A 21,926-nucleotide genomic window follows, 5' to 3' on the forward strand; every position below is an offset into this window, starting at 1 on the left:
GCTTTTATAGATAATGTTAAAATGATGCCTTTAAAATAATCATGAAAGACAAATAGGAGCAATGACTGACTAGTAGTCAACCATTAACAGAGAAAATACTTGAACTCTATGAAAACAAGGGATGACGATAGATGTTTTCCACTTAATCCTCCACGGTTCAACATGGTCAAAACAACTGGACTTACCGACAAGGAAGTTTCTTCTCTGTGATCTCTTCTCCCTGACCCCAAGGTCAAACTAGAACCATATGCGTTATCTTTGAAATGTTCTAAATTGACTGCAGTCTGGTAAGATCTTACACTGATCAGAGGATAGGCGTTCCACCTTTCTCTTGTGCTCTCACTCACATACTCTATCTCTCCCATTCACTTGCTCTCTCTCTCTCTCTCTCTCTCTCTCTCTCTCTCTCTGTTTCCGTCTCTCTCACCTCTCCTTAATAAACTCACATTCTCCCTCCTCCTCCCAAGCTCTGATGTAAAGTTAAATGTGTCATCTTTATTCCTCACGTGATAGGCTGAACTGTAACGTTAAAGCTCTCACAACTACTCACAAATGATATTACATTGATCATGTGGACCTTTGAAGTGTGTGATGTCTCATGTTTGGCCATTCAACACGTATTGAAATTACATTTGAGTGCAAAGTTGGTTGGCCCTCTTTGATGTCGCGTAAGTTAATACATTGCCTTGTTTTCCTTTATAAAGCCCATTTACAAAAGTCCCACTGTACCTAGCATCATTACTAAACTTTAGACATACTGTATGAGTTACCACAACGGTCACAGGAATAGCTAACTCTGGAAATTCCTTTGGTCTCTACTGAGTTAGGTACAGTAAATCAACTTTTAGTTTCTTGCACCTTATTTGTGGAACAATCTTCAACACTTTCTTAAAGTGTATGTTTTGTTGCCTCTAAGGGCAATTCAGAAAGCTGACTGAGGACTTTTTGTTTTCTGACTGAGGACTTTTTGTTTTCTATGACCGTGTTTTTCTTTCTGCTTGCATTTTGATTTCTGTATTTTATGTCATTTATGTAATTCAAAATAAAATAAATACAGGGAAGGAAAGTGGTTCCAAAAATGGTATCTTATCTTCACTATCCCACTGAAACCAGGCCCTACCCTCAGGATCACTACATTCCTAAATAACTCAATAACTAAATTCAATTTGTAAGTTTATGAATACACACACAATATTTGTATGTAACTTTAAATAGACTCAATTAATTTACTATAGTTTCATAGTTTGTGCAGTTACTCAATAGGGTGGGTTTTCCATGGGAAAGTTAGGATATTTCCAAATATTTCATGACATAATATTATTTGTTGATCGTGTGCTTTCCAGAGCATTACATGTTTTGTTTCAGAAGTGAGTGTAACGAATGAAACATGTTTCTGAGCCAAGGATATTGACAGCCTTCGTGGATCACACAACAAACTGTGATAGAAGAGGCACAGACAGCACACTGTTGTGTGCAATGACAGAATGAGTTATTTGTAGCCACTAGCTCCTGTACACTGATAATACTTATGTAAGTATTATTAAAGGATGTACTCTAAGACATATATACTTGTACTGAGGATGGCGTGGGTGATACATTTTTTAAACCTGAGCCCAAATTTGATGTGTCACAGACAGGGCCCTTCAGTCCCCATACCAATGTTAAAATGTGTCATTCAATTTACATTGATAAACACTCCTATACTGTAAGTGGTATAGAGATATATACTATCGAAACAAAAGTATGTGGACAACCCTTCAAATTAGTGGATTTGGCTATTTCACCAACACCCGTTGCCGAGAAGTGTATAAAATCGAGCACACCACCATGCAATCTCCATAGACAAACACTGGCAATAGAATGGCCTTATTGAAGAGCTCAGTGACTTTCAACATGGCACAGTCATAGGATGCTACATTTCCAACAAGTCAGTTTGTCAGATTTCTGCCCTGCTAGAGCTTCCCCGGTCAACTGTAAGTGCTGTTATTGTGAAGTGGAAACATTTAGGAGCAACAACAGCTCAGCCGCAAAGTGGTAGGCCACACAAGCTCACAGAACAGGACCGCCGAGTGCTGAAGCGTGTAGTGCATAAAAATCGTTTGTCTTTGGTTGCACAGACAGCCTTGGTTGCACTTAACGCTACAGCATACAATTTGTCCTTGGTTGCACTTAACACTACAGCATACAATGACATTCTAGATGATTCTGTGCGATTCTGTGGCAACAGTTTGGGGAAAGCCCTTTCCGGTTTCAGCACAACAATGTCCCCGTGCACAAAGTGAGGTCCATACAGAAATGGTTTGTCGAGATCGGTGTGGAAGAACTTGACCTGCATGCACAGAGCCCTGACATCAACCCCATCCAACACCTTTGGGATGAATTTGGAAGGCTGAATTCGAGCCAGGCCTAATCGCCCAACATCAGTGCTCGACCTCACTAATGCTCTTGTGGCTGAATGGAAGCAAGTCCCCGCAGCAATGTTCCAACATCTAGTGGAAAGCCTTCCCAGAAGAGTAGAGACTGTTGTAGTTGCAAAGGGGGACCAACTCTGTATTAATGCCCATGAGTTTAGAATGAGATGTTCAACGAGCAGATGTCCACATACTTTTGGTCATGTAGTGTATCAATGTTAGATAACTTCCTCTAGCAGTTGCTGCATTTTTCCACATCTCCATGGCAATGACCCGCTGGACTCCGAACACCTGTGTGAGCAACCTCTCATATGTCTTTTCTCCACACTCACTATGGCACCATGACTAGTCCCCTACAAAGGCTTACCTCTGTCCTGTGCCTCCCACACAAAGACTGCAGCCCGTCACAGTCAATTATGAATTTACGTTCTGCATTGATAACGGTTAGGTGTGAATAAAAATGATTGAGTGTCTATGTGTGTAACATGTAGTGCGTATAGCCTTAATATTCATGATGATAATTGTAATCCATATCGTATCACCATCATAGTTGCATCATAATTACCTTTAACATAATTGAAAAACACATCCCAGCATTTCCATAGCAATTGACGTTTCACATGATCATGAAAGAGACCTTGCATTACTCTAGAGATGGCTTCACTACAGTACAAATGTATTCTGTACAATATGTTATTATTCCCCAAAGCCCCTATTCTGATATCTTCCCCTTGCTTGTTGTAAACATATATAAACTTGTAGACAAATACAGGAAAAAGATAGACAAACAATAAACACATTAAATTATAAAACAGTTCTTGACAACAGAGAGAGAGGGAGAGGAGAAAGAGAGAGTGAGATCAGGTGTGTGTGTGTGTATGTAAGTCCATATGTATAAGCAAGCATGTAATTGAGTACGTGTGTGTTCCTATCCACTCCATAATGTTCAGATATTTTTACAGTTCCCATACCTTTTTTTTCGTAACCTGAAGTCCCTCGGGCCTCCATTACTGCACTGATGAAGTTTTCACTTTTCATGTGACGTTTGAGGCTGTAAATCATCATGACATCTGTTTTTCCTCAGTTCTAGGTGTTGGCCAGGCAAACAAGGCTTTGACTGATCTCTACAGATCTCATGTCACTAGAGTAAGCATTCCTCTCTATTTATGTTACATGTAAAAGAGTATGCAGTTTATTGGAGGTGGAAAATCCATATGGCATTGTTGTGACACAATGCTGAGATTGCCATGATGCATTTATTTTTGTACTTTTAATTTATTCAGGATTATACATTGGAGGGTGAATTCAGGATGGCCACAGACAATTTCTCTCACACAGGCCACCTCATAGAGAGAACCACATATGGTAGTTACAGCGCTTTCTTTTTTTTGTCTTCCACCTTACTGAAAGAAATACTCAATCTATAAACACCTTATCTTGACTGCATTGCAACCCTTGACGTGCCTTCCAGATCACATCACACGGGACAAGCTGGATAAAGTCCTGGCCATGATGCAGGGATCCAATCAGAAGGCCTTGCTCACGTACGTCCGGCATTCATTCTAGTTCTGTGGTCAGGGGCGGAAATCCCAGGGGGGACGGGGGGGACACGACCCCCCCCATCCTGGGAAATATATGATTTGTCCCCCCCCAATATATCACTGAAACATAACTATGTAATTTAAATAATATTAATAATACGCAATGAAAGCAATTGTGCTGATTATAGACACTTAATAGCTCGTTTTTAAGTTTCAAAAGATTGCGACCCCCCCACCCTTTGCCTCACAATGGTTTGATCCACTGCCAGTTCCTTAGCTTGCGAGGTAACGTAGAGGTCGTATCTACTGTCTGAAAGGCACTCAATGCACGTAACTGACGTGAGGTTAATCCAGTCAATCGCGCACACACACTAGCTGAATATGCAGAGCTAGCGCGCAAATATTAACTATTAAGCTAGCTAGTACCTATTCCATTTATGTGGCGTCGTCAAAGATGGAATCTTTGCTATCGTCAATTTATTCCAAGATCAGCATTCATGTAAGTTAGTGCTTCAAAGTCCCTGTGATAAGGTTAGCAATAAACTGAACAGAACTACACTCTCTTCTACCATTGTTTTAAATATATTTAATGGTCTCGTTGCAAAAGCTAAATTGTCGCAAGGGAACTTTTATTTATATATTTTATTTCACCTTTATTTAACCCGGGTAGCAAAGATTATAGCAAACACCACTGAATTGGTGCTCGCTAGCTTTGCAAATTCAGCTATTGTTAGAAGCCAGCCAATATGAAACAAACAATTAAAATTACAAAAGGTTGCAGCATATGTTGTGTAAATGGGGAACTCATACAGCTGTCAACTCTTGTCACTGCAATCCGTTTCACATTTGCTAGCTACCTTTTAGATCGAAGCCCATATAGAATGATAGAAGATAAGATGATAGAAGCCCATATCCTACTGTAAATAACCTACATACTGTGTGTGTGTAGCCAACCAGGTACAGAAATGGCAGAAAAATGGCAGAAAAAAATGGACATCAGAGTATTTTTCAGTACACCAAAACGCAAAGTAAGAACCCTAGTAGCCTAATATCTCAAAGACTAGTTGATAAAATGTTCATAAGAAAGAAATGAAATTCTAATGGAAATGTTTCACAATGATGTCATTAGGCAGAGCAGGCAACAGATGGCACACAGACAGCAGAGTTGGGGACAGATATGCAGGGACAGACTGGCAGAGACAGGGAGTCTCAGGTAAGTTTGTTGAGTCTTTGTTTGGCAACATTATGAAAGGTTCTCAATTTTTTTTACTTGTAAAATAGGAACATAATTGGAAAATGCCATGGATACCCCCACTCTCAACTTAAACTGGTGACTGAACTAAGATTTGTTAAAGGCAATGGTATTGCTGTTGTGATTAGTTGTGTAGTTTTGGGTACCGGTAGTTAGGAGTACGGCAAACACCTTATTTCTTTGGTTCCGCAATATACATTTACCATATTAAACGTAGGCTATGTGTTACAGCACTACTTTTGGTGTCCCCCTCAGGAATTGTTCTTGAGAAAATGTAATGTAATTGTCCCCTCCAAAGTTGATATCAGATTTTCGCCCCTGTCTGTGGTCCACCTCTTATCCCTCTCTGTCCACCTTACTCTATCTACTCACTGAGCCACGGCATAGCAATTAGAGCATTCCCATAGACCTGTACCAATTCAACCCCATTACTTACCACACTAGTGATATACAGTGTCTTCGGAAGATGGGAGAACCTTCCAGAAGGACAACCATCTCTGTAGCACTCCACCAATCAAGCCTTTATGGTAGAGTGGCCAGACAGAAGCCACTCCTCAGTAAAAGGCACATGACAGCCCGCTTGGAGTTTGCCAAAAAACACCTTAAGACCCTCAGACCATGTGAAACAAGATTCTCTGGTCTGATGAAACCAAGATGGAACTTTTTGGCCTGAATGCCAAGCGTCACGTCTGGAGGAAACCTGGCACCATCCCTACGATGAAGCATGGTGGTGGCAAAATGATGCTGTGGGGATGTTTTTCAGTGGCAGGGACTGGGAGACTAGTCAAGATGAGGCAAAGATAAACGGAGCAAAGTACAGAGAGATCATTGAAAGAAAAATTGCTACAGAGCTCTCAGAACCTCAGACTGAGGTGAAGGTTCACCTTCCAACAGGACAACGACCCTAAGTACACAGCCAAAACAACTCCGGGACAAGTCTCTGAATGTCATTGAGTGGCCCAGCCAGAGCCCAGACTTGAACCCAATCTAACATCTTTGGAGAGACCTGAAAATAGCTGTGCAGCGACGCTCCCCATCCAACCTGACAGAGCTTGAGAGGATCTGCAGAGAAGAATGGGAGATTCTCTCCAAATACAGGTGTGCCAAGCTTGTAACGTCATACCTAAGAAGACGCGAGGCTGTAATCGCTGCCAAAGGTGCTACAACAAAGTACTGTGTAAAGGGTCTGAATACTTCATGTTTAATTTAGTCTTTTTTTATTAGCAAAAATGTCTAAACCTGTTTTTGCTTTGTCATTATGGGGTATTGTGTGTAGATTGGGGGGGGGGACTATTTTAATCATTTTTATAATAAGGTGTAATCTCTCAAAATGTGGATTAAGTCAAGGGGTCTGAATACTTCCTGAAGGCACAGTTGTCAGTGCCAGCTCAAGCTTATTTGTAATTTTGCTATACCTAGTGTGCAGAGCAGTGTAGGATAACTGTGTTTGTTCTGGCAGGTACTCTAAGCTGGACATGAACACCCAGGAGGTCTATGAGCTGGCTGCGAAGGGGAAACTCCGTCCCCATGGGAAATCTCCCCCTATTATGACAGGCCTGCGTTTATTACAATTCCAACCACCCCACTTTACCTTGGGTAAGTATTTCACCTGTACTGTACAATAACCTCCTGGATAGACACTTGCTCACACACATGGCTACAGAGACACAGGGCAAGCCTCATACATGCAATAGGATTTGGCACGTCTCTTTTTAACTGATAAACTGCAACAGACACCTTAATGTTGCATTCGATATGTATTAGATATTCTGTAATAGTTTGCTAATTCCATTTTTCACATTACATTAATCAGAGGTGCAGTGTTTGAATGAAACCCAGCGATACCTGTGCAGAATCTTGCATGAGGTGGGATTGGAGCTCCGCAGCACGGCAGTATGAAAAGGAGTGTGCCGCACGCGAGACGGACCCTTCACGGTACAGCACGCTTTGACCCGCCAACACTGGACTGCCCCTGGTGTCATACAGGCCATCCAACAGTCCAGGAAGGCTAAAACATCCAAGAGCACACAGCCAGGGGAGGATACAGGAACAGCCAGGCGAAGACAGGAAATAGAGGAAGAAGCAGCAGACACTGGTGATTCCCACCGGTTACACTTGGTATTGACCTCAAAAGCATTTGGCTCTTGATGTCCTTGGGATTAGATATCCTTGAAAGAAAGCTACACGAGCTGCAAAATAGACTGGGTTTAGTCAATCAATGCAGATGTGGAAAGACTGAGCTATTTTTCATGTGCAATGTCTCTGCTTTTTTTCTGACAATGTAAAATGTGTGACCTCTTTATGTTTGTGTATCAATGTGTTTATTCATCTTATAAATTAAATAATATTCTAACTGTGATGAGATATGATATCAAAATACACTTTACCAACCAAGAAATACCAGAATGATCTACACTACTTCCAAGTCAACACTAGATGGCAGCACAAGACAAATTTGATTAGCCACATTTCAGAAATCATGTTTTAGCAATCTGTGTAATTTTGCAACCAAACTCCGGATTATAAAACATTTATGCAAAGGATTAACACACAAAAACAATACATTCATTATAGTAATGCATTCTCAAATGGAACCCTTCCTTAGCAAGAGATTCCGTGCACATATTTTAGTTGCTGCACATGACCGCCGTCAGTAAGGCCCGTGCTATTCGGGATCTCCCTGTGTGCACAAATTTGTTAATATCCCTGTTGGTGAGCATTTCTCCTTTGCCAAGATAATCACCTGACAGGTGTGGCATATCAAGAAGTTGATCAAACAGTGTGATCATTACACAGGTGCACCTTGTGCTGGGGGACAATATAAGACCACTTTAAAATGTGCAGTTTTGTCACACAAGACAATGCCACAGATGTCTCAAGTTTTGAGGGAGTGTGTAATTGGCACACTGACTGCAGGAATGTCCACCAGAGTTTTTGCCAGAGAATTGAAAGTTCATTTCTCTACCATAAACTGCCTCCAACGTCATTTTAGAGAATTTGGCAGTACGTCCAACCAGCCTCACAACCGCAGACCACGTGTAACCACGCCAGCCCAGGACCTCCACATCCGGCTTCTTTACCTGTGGGATCGTCTGAGGCGGGGTGGGGCGTGCTGAGGAGTACAGTTGAAGTCGGAAGTTTTCATACACCTTAGCCAAATACATATACAAATACAAATACTCCGTTTTTCACAATTCCTGACTTTTAATCCTAGTAAAATTCACTGTCCTAGGTCAGTTAGGATCACCACTTTATTTTAAGAATGTGAATGGGTCAGAAGTTTACATACACTCAATTAGTATTTGGTAGCATTGCCTTTAAATTGTTTAACTTGGGTCAAATGTTTTGGGTTGCCTTTCTCCAAGCTTCCCACAATAAGTTGGGTGAATTTTGGCCCATTCCTCCTGACAGAGCTGGTGTAACTGAGTCAGGTTTGTAGGCCTCCTTGCTCACACACGCTTTTTCAGTTCTGCCCACACATTTTCTATAGGATTAAGGTCAGGGCTTTGTGATGGCCACTCCAATACCTTGACTTTGTTGTCCTTAAGCCATTTTGCCACAACTTTGGAAGTATACTTGGGGTCATTGTCCATTTGGAAGACCCCTTTGCGACCAAGCTGTAACTTGTTGCTTCAATATATCCACATAACTTTCCTTCCTCATGATGCCATCTTTTTGTTAAGCACACCAGTCCCTCCTGCAGCAAAGCTCCCCCACAACATGATGCTGCCACCCCCGTGCTTCACGGATTGGATGGTGTTTTTCGGCTTGCAAGCCTCACCCTTTTTCTTCCAAATATAACGATGGTCATTATGGCCAAACAGTTCTATTTTTGTTTCATCAGACCAGAGGACATTTCTCCAAAAGGTATGATCTTTGTCCCCAACTGTAGTGGCTTCTTCCTTGCTGAGCGGCCTTTCAGGTTACATCGATATAGGACTCGTTTTACTGTGGATATAGATACTTTTGTACCTGTTTCCTCCAGCATGACTCCCAATCAACAACAACGAACTTCAGCTGTGCCTGATTGGGAGCCACACACGGTCCAAAACAAAGAAATACAAAACCTAGAAAAAGAACATAGAACGCCCACCCAATGTAACACCCTGGCTTAACCAAAATAAAGAACAAAAAAAAAACTCTCTATGGCCAGGGCATTACAGTACCCCCCCCCATCCCCCCCGCCCCCCTAGGTGCGGGCTCCGGCCGCAAAACCTGACACTGAAGGGGAGGGTCCGGGTGGGCCTTCTTACGGCGGCGGCTCAGGTGCGGGACGTGGCCTCTGCCCCACCCTTGGCGTCGCCCTCTTAGGTGGCGCACCTGGCCGAGCCGAAGGTCTGGTGGGCGACCCTGACTTCGCCCGGCTGGCGGGCGACCCTTGTTGCGCCCGGCTGGCGGACGACCCTGGCTGCGCCCGGCTGGCGGGTAGCGATGGCTGCGCCCAGCTGGCGGGCGACCCTTGCTGCGCCTGACTGGCGGATGACCCTGGCTGCGCCCGGCTGGCGGCCGGCGATGGCAGATCCGGACAGGCGGGCGGCGATGGCAGATCCGGACAGGCGGGCGGCGATGGCAGATCCGGACAGGTGGGCGGCGATGGCAGATCCGGACAGGCGGGCCACTCTGGCAGATCCGGACAGGCGGGCCACTCTGGCAGATCCGAACAGGCGGGCCACTCTGGCAGCTCCCAACAGGCGGGCCACTCTGGCAGCTCCCAACAGGCGGGCCACTCTGGCAGCTCCGAACAGGCGGGCCACTCTGGCAGCTCCGAACAGGCGGGCCACTCTGGCAGCTCCGAACAGGCGGGCCACTCTGGCAGCTCCGAACAGGCGGGCCACTCTGGCAGCTCCGAACAGGCAGGCCACTCTGGCAGCTCCGAACAGGTGGACGACCCTGGCTGCGCCCGACTGGCGGATGGCTCTGGCGGCACCAGACTGGCGAGGCTGGGCTGACGCACTAGATGCCTGATGCGTGGGGCTGGTACAGGATGTGCCAGTCTGGGCACACGCACCTTAGGGCTAGTGCGGGGAGCGGGAACAGGCCGAGTCAGACTGGGCTGACGCACCTCAGGGCTAGTGCGGGGAGCTGGCCTGGGGCTCCATCCTCGCCCCGCCAAACTGCCCTTGTGCCCCCTCAAAAAAATTCTTGGGGCTGCCTCTCGGGTTCCCTTACCAGCCGTGTTCCCCGGTCCTCGCCAGATATCCTCTGCTGCTTGGTCCTGGTATGGTGGGTAATTCTGTAAGGGCTGTCTGAAGAGAGATTGGACCAAAACGCAGCAGAGTTAGTGTTCATCTTTCAATTTAATTGTAGCCAGAACACTATTCGAACAAAACAAGGAAACCAACAGCCAAACAGTCCTGTCAGGTGCAAAACACTAAACAGAAACAATCCCCCACAAAACCCAAAGAAAACACATGCTCCTTATGTGTGACTCCCAATCAACAACAACAAACTTCAGCTGTGCCTGATTGGGAGCCACACACGGTCCAAAACAAAGAAATACAAAACCTAGAAAAAGAACATAGAACGCCCACCCAATGTAACACCCTGGCCTAACCAAAATAAAGAACAAAAAAAAAAACTCTCTATGGCCAGGGCGTTACAGCGGTATGACGGCTACGTATTCCCATGGTGTTTATAGTTGCGTACTATTGTTTGTACAGATGAACGTGGTACCTTCAGGCGTTTGGAAATTGCTCCTAAGGATGAACCAGACTTGTGGAGGTCTACAATTTTTTTCTGAGGTCTTGGCTGATTTCTTTTCATTTTTCCATGATGTCAAGCAAAGAGGCACTGAGTTTGAGGGTAGGCCTTGAAATACATCCACAGGTACACCTCCAATTGACTCAAATTATGTTAATTAGCCTATCAGAAGCTTCTAAAGCCATGACATCATTTTCTGGAAATTTCCAAGTTGTTTAAAGGCACAGTCAACTTAGGCCTGGTGGATGGGGGTGGTCCAGGACTAGAGAAAAGTGGTGTCCCAGCCATCAGCGTAGCTCACATTGGGAACCACTATGTCTATGACTACCTGACCTCTCAGTCGCTAGGCCTCCATGGGTACTTGCTGGGCAGACAGGGCAGGGATAATTACCCTGATGCACCCCACAGCATCGATTAAAGACCCCGTAGGAGCTACCTGCACGTCTCCAGAAAGACATGGACTAAATGTTATTTATTACCCAAGTAAACTCAGGCCGGGATTCAAACAAACCGCACCAACATCGCCCTGCTCTTGACTTCATTTTGTTTCAATCCCAGTTCGTTTTCAGAGTTGATTTACTAGTTTTTATTTAGTTTCAGTTTGATAAAAACATTTCTATTTCATTTTTTTATTATTTAGTTTCAGGTTTAGTGGTAGGCACAGAAAGTAGCCTATGCGTGGGAGGTTAGGAGCCATTTGTGTGTTGTAGGCATATAGTTTGTTTGTTTGGGATGTCACTTCCTGCCACTGGGGAAGAAGTAATGCATACGGTGATGGGCCAGGACATAGGTTTGGTTAGATTTAATTTATAAATCAATCCTATTGTGACTTGGATTTAAAAGAATAAGCACCTAGACTGGTGCAAGAAATAGGATGGAAGGAAACTCTTGCCCATGTTTACACCAATCCAATGTTTTTTAACTTCAGTAGTAGATGTAAGAAGAATCAAATACCTTTACCTTTATCTGACAGAAAGAAAGAGGAAAAACCTACAAATGAAGTCATGGCACATCTGACATGATATGCTTATGTATCACTGACTAACCCCTTCAAATAGGTTTAATAAAATCAGCTGCAACAACAAAAACATATATCAGTTCCCAGGCAGCCAGCTTGTGTGTGTGTTCTGGTTTATCTTAAAGAAGACGGTATTCCAGAGAGGTCGTCGTTCGGTTTCTCAAGCCTGATGAAAGTGGTCCACAGACAGAGAATATTCTCTCTAAGAATACTTGGGATGCAGGGGCAGAAACCAGATCCAGTGCCACACAGCACAGCTTTGGATCAAATCAAATGGTTAAAGGCTTGTAAGTAAGAGTTTCACGGTAAGGTCTACACTTGTTGTATTCGGCGCATGTGACAAATAAAGTTTGATTTGATCAACAGCCATCCTTGCCTGCCAGAATTGGAGGTGACTCTGTAAACATGCCACCCTTTACCTATTCCAGGTATTTCCTCACTTCACACGGAGCACTTAATGCTCTCTGCCAGGTTGACCCTCCGGCTGGACAGTGACCTCAGACACAATCTTCAATGTACGGAATCTATATTTCTGAAGCACTGTGGTCGAGATGCTTGCTGCATTCATCATCCTGGCATCTTCCTATGGTCCTGCTGCTCCACGGCTGTACTCTCTGATTTGTTGAAGTATAAAAGACTCTGCTTCCCTCATCAGTGGCTCCATCTCTGTTGAGCAAGGTACCAGAGACACACTTGGGTCCATTAGGCAAGCTGCATGTGAGAAGTGCTCACAGTGACTTCAGGAGGACGTGTGTCAACTGTTTTGTCTAGTGTGCCTCAAGGTTGAGAAGGTACGGCACCACATCAGACAACGACTATCAGTTTGAAGTTGGTCATTATGAATTGTGAATGGCTCCAGCAACTTCACGAGCTGCTCTAGCTTGGCCCAGCCATGCTCTGTGCTCGCCCTCGGATTTCTTCCCTGTTAGCTAGTGATAGCTAGTGATAGTGATCCACAAACTAGGCCTCTGAAACATCGCCATCTACAGGCAGCATTAGAAAAAAAGCTTAAATCCCCAGAAGTTTAGGAGAAAAAACTCAAACTAAGCATAATCTATGCTGTTTTTTATTTTATATGAGTTAGTTTTGCAGCAAAAGGTAATAGTTTCAGTATAGTTATAGTTTTCCAAATGTTTTTTGTTTTTATTTCAGTTTACTAAATTGTTTTTAAAACTGTAGTTTTTATTTTAGTTTCAGTTTTTGTTTTCTATAATAACCTTGCTTGCTATCGATGTTAGTGAAACCAGCCCCAAAACTATTAACATATTACCACTTTTAGATGATCTAAAAATGCCCTCTGTATGTATTTGGACAGTGAAGCAAAACTTTTAAATGTGGCTCTAAACTCCAGCATTTTGGATTTGAGATTAAATGTTTTACATTAGGTGGCAGTACGGTACAGTGGGGTAAGTTGAGCCAAAGGGGTAAATTGAGACATCCTTGTTTCTAGGAAACCATATAAAATGTTTATAATTTGACCAAAAATTCCTAATTTCTTGGAGTCTGTGAAGGAAGAAACCACATGGAAAGTGTGGTAAGCAAGTTAGGTCCAAAAACAGATTTTCACCAAGTCATATAAATGTATTGCATTAGAGGTTTCATGATGCTTGAATCTAAACCAAAGTAGATACTTTTAAGATTGTTCTATACATCAATTGGGGTCTCTATAAGCTTCAATATGAGGTCCTAAACCTAGCATGAAAATGCATCATTGTAGCTTTATGGGCTAAATATAGTCAAAATGTTCGCCTTGGGGTAAGTTGAGCCAATGGCAAGTTGAGCAAATGTAAGTGTTTTCTTCCCAAGTGTAATGCAAGGCATTATTGCTGTGATATGAGGTAAGAACAGGGCCTGGCCTATGTTAACAGTGTTAAAAAAAACTTCCAAAGTGTTTGTTATGTGTTAAGCCTGTGCTAAAAGAGATGGTTAAAATGATTAAAATACAAAAAAAAACTATTGTGATTGTGGTGGTAATATTCTATTCAGTACAGAAATGTGTTGGAGGTTTAGCTTACCATCAACTTAACCCGGAGTAACCCATAACATGATGCAGCCACCAGTATGGTTGAAAATATGAAGAGTGGTACTCAGTAATGTGTTCTATTGGATTTGCCCCAAACATAAACCTTTGTATTCACTATTATTGCACACAGAGTGAGTCCATTCAACGTAGCAAAGTTTTACTCCTGAACTTATTTAGGCTTGCCATAACAAAGTGGTTGAATACTTATTGACTCAAGACATTTCAGCTTTTAATTACTTTGTAGAACATTAGAAAAACATAATTTCACTGTAACATTATGGGTTATTGTGTGTTGGCCAGGCTGTAACACAACAAAATGTGGAAGAAGTCAACAGGTGTGAATAATTTCTGAAGGCACTAAATGTCTAGCGCTCCCGAGTGGCGCAGCGGTCTAAAGCACTGCATCTCAGTGCACGAGGCATCACTACAGTCCCCGGTTTGATTCCAGATTGTATCACATCCGGCCCTGATTATGAGTCCCATAGGGCTGCGCACAATTGGCCCAGCGTCGCCGGGGTAGGCCGTCATTGTAATTAAGAATTTGTTCTTGCCTGGTTACATTTAAAAAAGTCAAACAAACAACAATGATTGCGAAGTTAAACAAACCATACACCTTGTTAACGGAAGTCCTTGTGAATAGAGTGGTATGGTTTATTTAACTTTGCAATTATTGTTTTTTGGTGAATGATGACTGGAGTAATTTTCTTTCTAAGTGAGTCGATAAGATGCTGATAATGCCATGATTAAGAAAAACAATGCATCGTGAATAAAGTTACAGAAGTTACAACAAAACATGCTAATCTCTCACCAATACCAGTAACGGGAGAGTGGGGGCGTTTGTTATGATATTTTTCCCTCCTTCTCACTTTTTATCATTCACAATTAATTCATGATTATGCATAATAATGGTATCTTCCACATGAATTTAGACGTGTTCAAAAACATTCTATTCTTACTTACAATAAAAGTGACTCCAAAAGGCCACACTACATTATTCACCATTCACTTCCTATTGGACAAAACATAATCTGAAACACAACCAAAACAAGCTGTGAATGCATCCAAAATGTGTATAAAGTCACAAGCTTTACGTAGTCAACGTGTGCTAGGAATATGGGACCAAATACTAAACATTTTACTACTTTAATACACTATAAGTGAATTTGTCCAAATACTTAAGTATTTTACATTTGAAGAAGTCATGACTTCTAAACTGTAAAACAGACATGTATTTAAAAAAATAAATAAAATAAAGATGACATTCTGTAGTGTCGCCTCAAATGAAACATTTGATCTCAAACCCAAAATGCTGGAGTATAGAGACCAATTAAAATGTTTAGCTTCACTGTCCAAATACATTCTGAATAATATATCTAACATTTTCCGAATACACTTTCTGTCAAGTTGTTGTGACAGCCTCCAATAAATGGATTATGTTCAATAAATACAAATGTCTGTTCTGCAGCCAGTCCTGCTTTCATCCAGGGGCAAAAATCTGATATCAACTTTGGAGGGGACAATTACATTCAATTTTCTCAAGAGCAATTCCTGAGGGGGACACCAAAAGTAGTGCTGTAACAAATAGCCTACATTGTAATATGGTAAATGTATATTGAGGAACCAAAGAAATAAGGTGTTTGCCGTACTCCTAACTACCGGTACCCAAAACTACACAATTAATCACAACAGCAATACCATTGCCTTTAACAAATCTTAGTTCAGTCACCAGTTTAAGTTGAGAGTGGGGGTATCCATGGCATTTTCCAATTATGTTCCTATTTTACAAGTAAAACAAATTGAGAACCTTTCATAATGTTGCCAAACAAAGACTCAACAAACTTACCTGAGACTCCCTGTCTCTGCCAGTCTGTCCCTGCATATCTGTCCCCAACTCTGCTGTCTGTGTGCCATCTGTTGCCTGCTCTGCCTAATGACATCATTGTGAAACATTTCCATTAGAATTTCATTTCTTTCTTATGAACATTTTATCAACTAGTCTTTGAGATATTAGGCTACTAGGGTTCTTACTTTGCGTTTTGGTGTACTGAAAAATACTCTGATGTCCGTCTTTTATTTTTCTGACATTTTTCTACCTGGCTGGCTGGCTACACACACACACAGTGTGTAGGTTATTTACAGTAGGAGATGGGCTTCTATCATCTTATCTTTTATCATTCTATTTGGGCTTCAATCTAAAAGGTAGCTAGCAAATGTGAAACGGATTAAAATGACAAGAGTTGACAGCTGTATGAGTTCACCATTTACACAACATATGCTGCAACCTTTTGTAATTTTAATAGTTTGTTTCATATTGGCTGGCTTCCAACAATAGCTGAATTTGCAAAGCTAGCGAGCACCAATTCCGTTTCAGTGGTGTTTGCTATAATCTTTGCTACCCGGGTTAAATAAAGGTGAAATAAAATAAATAAATAAAAGTTCCCTTGCGACAATTTAGCTTTTGCAACGAGACCATTAAATATATTTAAGACAATGGTAGAAGAGAGTGTAGTTCTGTTCAGTTTGGACTTCAGTTTATCGCTAACCTTATCACAGGGACTTTGAAGCACTAATTTACATCATCTGCATGCTGATCTTGGAATAAATTGACGATAGCAAAGATTCCATCTTTGACGAGGCCACATAAATGGAATAATTACTAGCTAGCTTAATAATTAATATTTGCCCGCTAGCTCTGCATATTCAGCTAGTGTGTGTGCGCGATTGACTGGATTAACCTCACGTCAGTTACGTTCATTGAGTGCCTTTCAGACAGTGGATACCACCCCTCTGTTACCTTGCCAACTAAGGAACTGGCAGTGGATCAAACCATTGTGAGGCAAAGGGTGGGGGGGGGTCGCTATCTTTTGAAACGTAAAAACGCGCTATTAAGTGTCTATAATCAGCACAATTGCTTTCATTGCGTATTATTAATATTATTTAAATTACATAGTTATGTTTCAGTGATATATTGGGGGGGACAAATCATATTTTTCCCAGGATGGGGGGGTCATGTCCCCCGTCCCCCCCGGGATTTCCGCCCCTGCTTTCATCTACCACTGACGATATTTCATCATAGTCGATCTCCTTTCTTAGTGCTCTGCAGCTCATATTGGCACACTTCAGCTCATATCACATGTATCATCAATCATATAACCCAACTGCATTATGGAAAATAAGAACAGTCACCATTACTTTTGTGTTTACAATAAGAAAGACATCTCTATCATGCTTACAGGCCTGGCTACAGCCCATGTGTCACACTTGGGATGGATCAGAATTTACAAAACAGGCAAACCCCCTAAACCCTCTAATTCAATGCCATGGACATGCTCCTTATCATTCCAATGCAGACTTGAAATCCAACCACAAAATGTGTGCCTGCAGGGTGTGTTAATTGGCATGCAAGTGTGCCAAACTGCCTGGCGAGAGGAGGGAGGAGTTTGACGTTATGACATTGTAAGAGGGAGTGGATCATTACACAGCCCACTGGAGCACATGCATTATAATGAATCTGCTGTGAACTACAGTACCATCGTTGGTCAACGCTTACTGGGAAAGTAGTTAGTCTGTGGACTGGAATCCCTTCTCTCAGATTAGATTGCGTGAGATTCTTCCCTATACACTGAGCTTACAAAACTCTAAGAACACTTTCCTAATATTGAGTTGCACCCCCCCCCTTTTGCCCTCAGAACAGGCTCAATTCGTTGGGGCATGGACTCTAAATGGACACCGATGCTTCCCACAGTTGTGTCAAGTTAGCTGGATGTCCTTTGGGTGGTGGACTTTAACCGGTCTCCTCCCCTTCACTGATTGAAGTGGATTTAACAAGTGACATCAATAAGGGATCATAGCTTTCACCTGGATTCACCTTGTCAGTCTATGTCATGGAAAGAGCAGGTGTTCATAATGTTTTGTACACTCAGCGTGTACTGCGTCAATGGAAGAGTTAAGCCGTTACTGCGAGAACAGTAGATCCATTTTTATTTTTTTATTTTACAAAGAAATATCCCATTAAAGACCATCTATGTTTATGTTGAGTGCAGATGTCATTGGGTGTTTTATTTAATGATGATTATGTGTTTGAGCACAGTCAACAAAGATGTCCGAGGGGGAGAGAGAGAGAGCATGGGCCCAGGAGGCTGGAAAGCCAGGTGGGGAAGTAGGAGCTTGATCACTTAACCCTAATACCCAAATACTCTTACTTCTAGCCTAGCCATCTGCTCCGAGGCAGATAATGGGAATGTTGGGTTAGGATCAGAAAGGAGAGGACAGGGGAGCAAGCCAAAAATGAGGGAGGAGGGGGTCCAAAGTACGACAATTGAAATCAGACTGTCCCGAGGGGTATACTACGATGCAAGCTAGTTCTACTCAGGGTTTTCTAATGCTAGCCAGCTTGTAGTTAGCTTCACATTCCAGTTTAGGCTTTATCTATATTACAACAGTGAATATTGCTAGTCCGCCTGCCGTTAACTCTAGCAGGCTTGTAACTGCACATGCATGTCGCACGCCAAACTCTTCATTGAGACAATGCTGAAACGTCAATCAATGGTCGAGTCAATGGCACATTTCCATTTGTGCCGAAATCAAAATGAAAGAAAAGTTGTCATGCAAATTCTGCAGGCTATGGTGTGAAATAGGCTTGTAGAAGGGCCGTCTTTATTTTATCACGTTATTGCAGTCTTTGTTGTGCTATTGTAGGGCGGCCCAGCCCCCGAAGTGACTCATCAACACTATATGCAAAATCATTTGTCTTCTCAGGAATTCAGCATTCTCTACTATGCAGAGATGTTGGGATTTAGAGAGGGGCCGACCGTCTCGAGTCTACTTGCAGCATAAAGTAGATTAGGAGCTTTCTCCTAAAATGTAGGATGTTGATTATGTGACGATAATTTGTTAATTATTTCTTCCCTTGCAACTCAATCATTTCTACATCCATTTGTGATGGCGATGTAGGTTACTTTTGAGAATGTGCTTTTTTATGTATTCAGACTGCTAGACAAAAGGAAATGGCGCCTGTTACTCACATAATATTTGCGTAGTGCATATGGCTAAGTCCATCTGTATGTATAGATGTGCGTGTGCTATGAGTCAAGTCATTGCCTTGTTTCTAACAAAATGGCCGTAGAACCTTCACCACTGGTATGCTAATGTTGGGTGCTGTATACTGAGATGCTAATACATTTCATTTTCAATTTGCTTGTGAAACCAGTTGCCCTAAAGTCATGATTTAACTTCAGGAATTGTTCTTGATTATTTCAAAAGTCTGGTTCTTTAGTTTATTTTCTCATTTTCAAGGCTATTCCATTTTCTCTCAAAGGGAGGAGAGTTTTTCATTTCAAATATTCTGTTTTATATGATGCAGTGAGCTTTGATGTATTTTATATTAATCTGACTGTTTTGATAAAACTACATCTGAAGTTGCTATTGATCAATCCAATCAGATAAACAGACTATTGTATGTTCAGTGAAATGTGAATTAATCTGTGATTTTGCAATGTACCTTCAGCTCTGTGTTTTGATCTCACGGGAAGAACAGAGCATTCCTTCTCTAGCTGGCTTGCAGAAAGGTGTTACCTAAGGACATTTGCATGTCTAAAGCAGAAGACAATTGTACCCGCCAAATGGACACCCCTGAAGTGATGCTGCTAGAACCATGAACTGCTGGTCTGAAGATTGTCTAGTGACTACAGCGCTGGCCGTCCGGTTTTGAACACTTTTATCTGATGCAGAATCAGATCTGTTCAAGGGAGGATTTTGTAGGGCGGCCTAGCACCCGAAGTGACTTATCAAAACTCTATGCAAAAGGATTTGTCTTCTTCTCAGGAATTCAGCCTTCTCTGTGTTGATCTCACCATCCCCCATTCTGTAAAGGAATAGGTGTTGTTGTCTTTTCATCCTGTACTGTATGTCTGATATCTGATTGGAGGTTAACTTTACAGTAATGCTATTGGTCAACGACTCAGATTTTGAATCCAAACAACTCAGATGTTTTAAAGGGTCTTAGATTCATTGTCTCTTTCTATTTTTGTCCCTGACCTGCGCTGGTGAGATACCTAGACTCTTGGGGGCATGGATACCTACACTCAGGGACTCTTGGGGCATGGCATTTCAGGCTATGACCTCCCTCTCTCCCCCTTTCAAGGGCTTTATTGGCATGGGAAACATATGTTAACATTGCCATTACAAGTGAAGTAGATAATAAACAAAAGTTGAATAAACAATACAAATTAACAGTAAACATTACACACACAGAAGTTCCAAAATAATAAATACATTTCAAAAGTCATTATGTCTATATACAGTGTTGTAACAATGTGCAAATAGTTAAAGTACAAAAGGGAAAATAAATAAACATGAGTTGTATTTACAATGGTGTTTGTTCTTTACTGGTTGCCCTTTACTTGTGGCAACAGGTCACAAATCTTTCTGCTGTGACGGCACACTGTGGTATTTCACACAGTAGATATGGGAGTTTATCAAAATTGGGTTTGTTTTAAAATTCTTTGTGGATTGGTGTAATCTGAGGGAAATATGCGTCTCTAATATGGTCATACATTTGGCAGGAGGTTAGGAAGTGCAGCTCAGTTTCCACCTCATTTTGTGGTCCTCTCCTCTCTTGAGAGCCAGGTCTGCCTAAGACGGACTTTCTCAATAGCAAGGCTATGCTCACCGAGTCTGTACATAGTCAAAGCTTTCCTTAAGTTTGGGTCAGTCACAGTGGTGAGGTATCCTGCCGCTGTTTACTCTCTGTTTAGGACCAAATAGCATTCTAGTTTGCTGTTTTTTTTGTTAATTACTTGACACATTGGAAATAATTATCTTTTTGTTTTCTCAGGTCTAATTGTGTTCTCTTTCTCCCTCTCCGATCATGCCTAGAATAATGCTTTGTAATGCTTTTTACTGTAGCTTAAGCGTATGCCTTTTACATGAATCCATTCATTTAAAAATGTTAATTAAATATTTGCTTAGTTCTTTCTGGACCTTTCTACTACTGTAACTCAACTATAGTATCTTGCATATTGCTAAATAATCTTTCTGGAGTCAGATAATTAATTTAATAGACTGTCAACATATTAACTGAATAGTCTTATGGGTCGCAGGTGAGATATATATATATATATATATACATACATACACACACACACACAGAACTGCAGATATATATACACACACACACAGAACTGCAGATATATATATACACACACACACACACAGAACTGCAGATATATATACACACACACACACACACACACACACACCATGGCAAAGAAGTGGGCCGGGTGATAAATGTCAGATATGTGAGGGCAGAACTAATAAACGGTTTCTGCCCTCTCACTCAAATGGGCCACCCTGACCAGAACTACAGATCACAAAATGGCTGACCGCCAAAACTACAATTCCCAGAAGCAAGGGGAACGCTCAGAAGGTGGGGCTGACCCACAGATAAGGGGTCAAGACAAACCAGGAAGAAAGAGAGGAAGGGGCTGGGGGATCTGTGAACCATAGAGAAAGAGACAATATAAACTCAGCAAAAAAGAAACGGCCCTTATTCAGGACCCCGTCTTTCAAAGATAATTGGTAAAAATCCAAATAACTTCACAGATCTTCATTGTAAAGGGTTTAAACACTGTTGACCATGCTTGTTCAATGAACCATCAAACAATTAATGAACATGCACCTGTGGAACGGTCGTTAAGACACTAACAACTTACAGACGGTAGGCAAATAAGGTTACAGTTATGAAAACTTAGGACACTAAAGAGGCCTTTCTACTGACTCTGAAAAACACCAAAAGAAAGATGCCTGCTCATCTGTGTGCCTTAGGCATGCTGCAAGGAGGCATGAGGACATCTGACCACATTTGAGGACTGCAGATGTGGCCAGGGCAATTCATTGCAATGTCCGTACTCTGAAACGCCTAAGACAGCTCTACAGGGAGACAGGACGGACAACTGATCGTCCTCACAGTGGCAGACCACGT

At 42.1% G+C, this 21,926-nt stretch overlaps 1 pseudogene; it reads left to right on the forward strand.

The window, feature by feature from the left end:
• Positions 1-661: 661 nt before the first annotated feature.
• LOC106565485 (mitochondrial mRNA pseudouridine synthase Trub2-like) lies at positions 662-7,352 on the forward strand (annotated as a pseudogene).
• The last annotated feature ends 14,574 nt before the right edge of the window (positions 7,353-21,926 follow it).

This window comes from Salmo salar, chromosome ssa12 (genome assembly GCF_905237065.1).
Source record: "Salmo salar chromosome ssa12, Ssal_v3.1, whole genome shotgun sequence".
Taxonomy (NCBI): domain Eukaryota; kingdom Metazoa; phylum Chordata; class Actinopteri; order Salmoniformes; family Salmonidae; genus Salmo; species Salmo salar.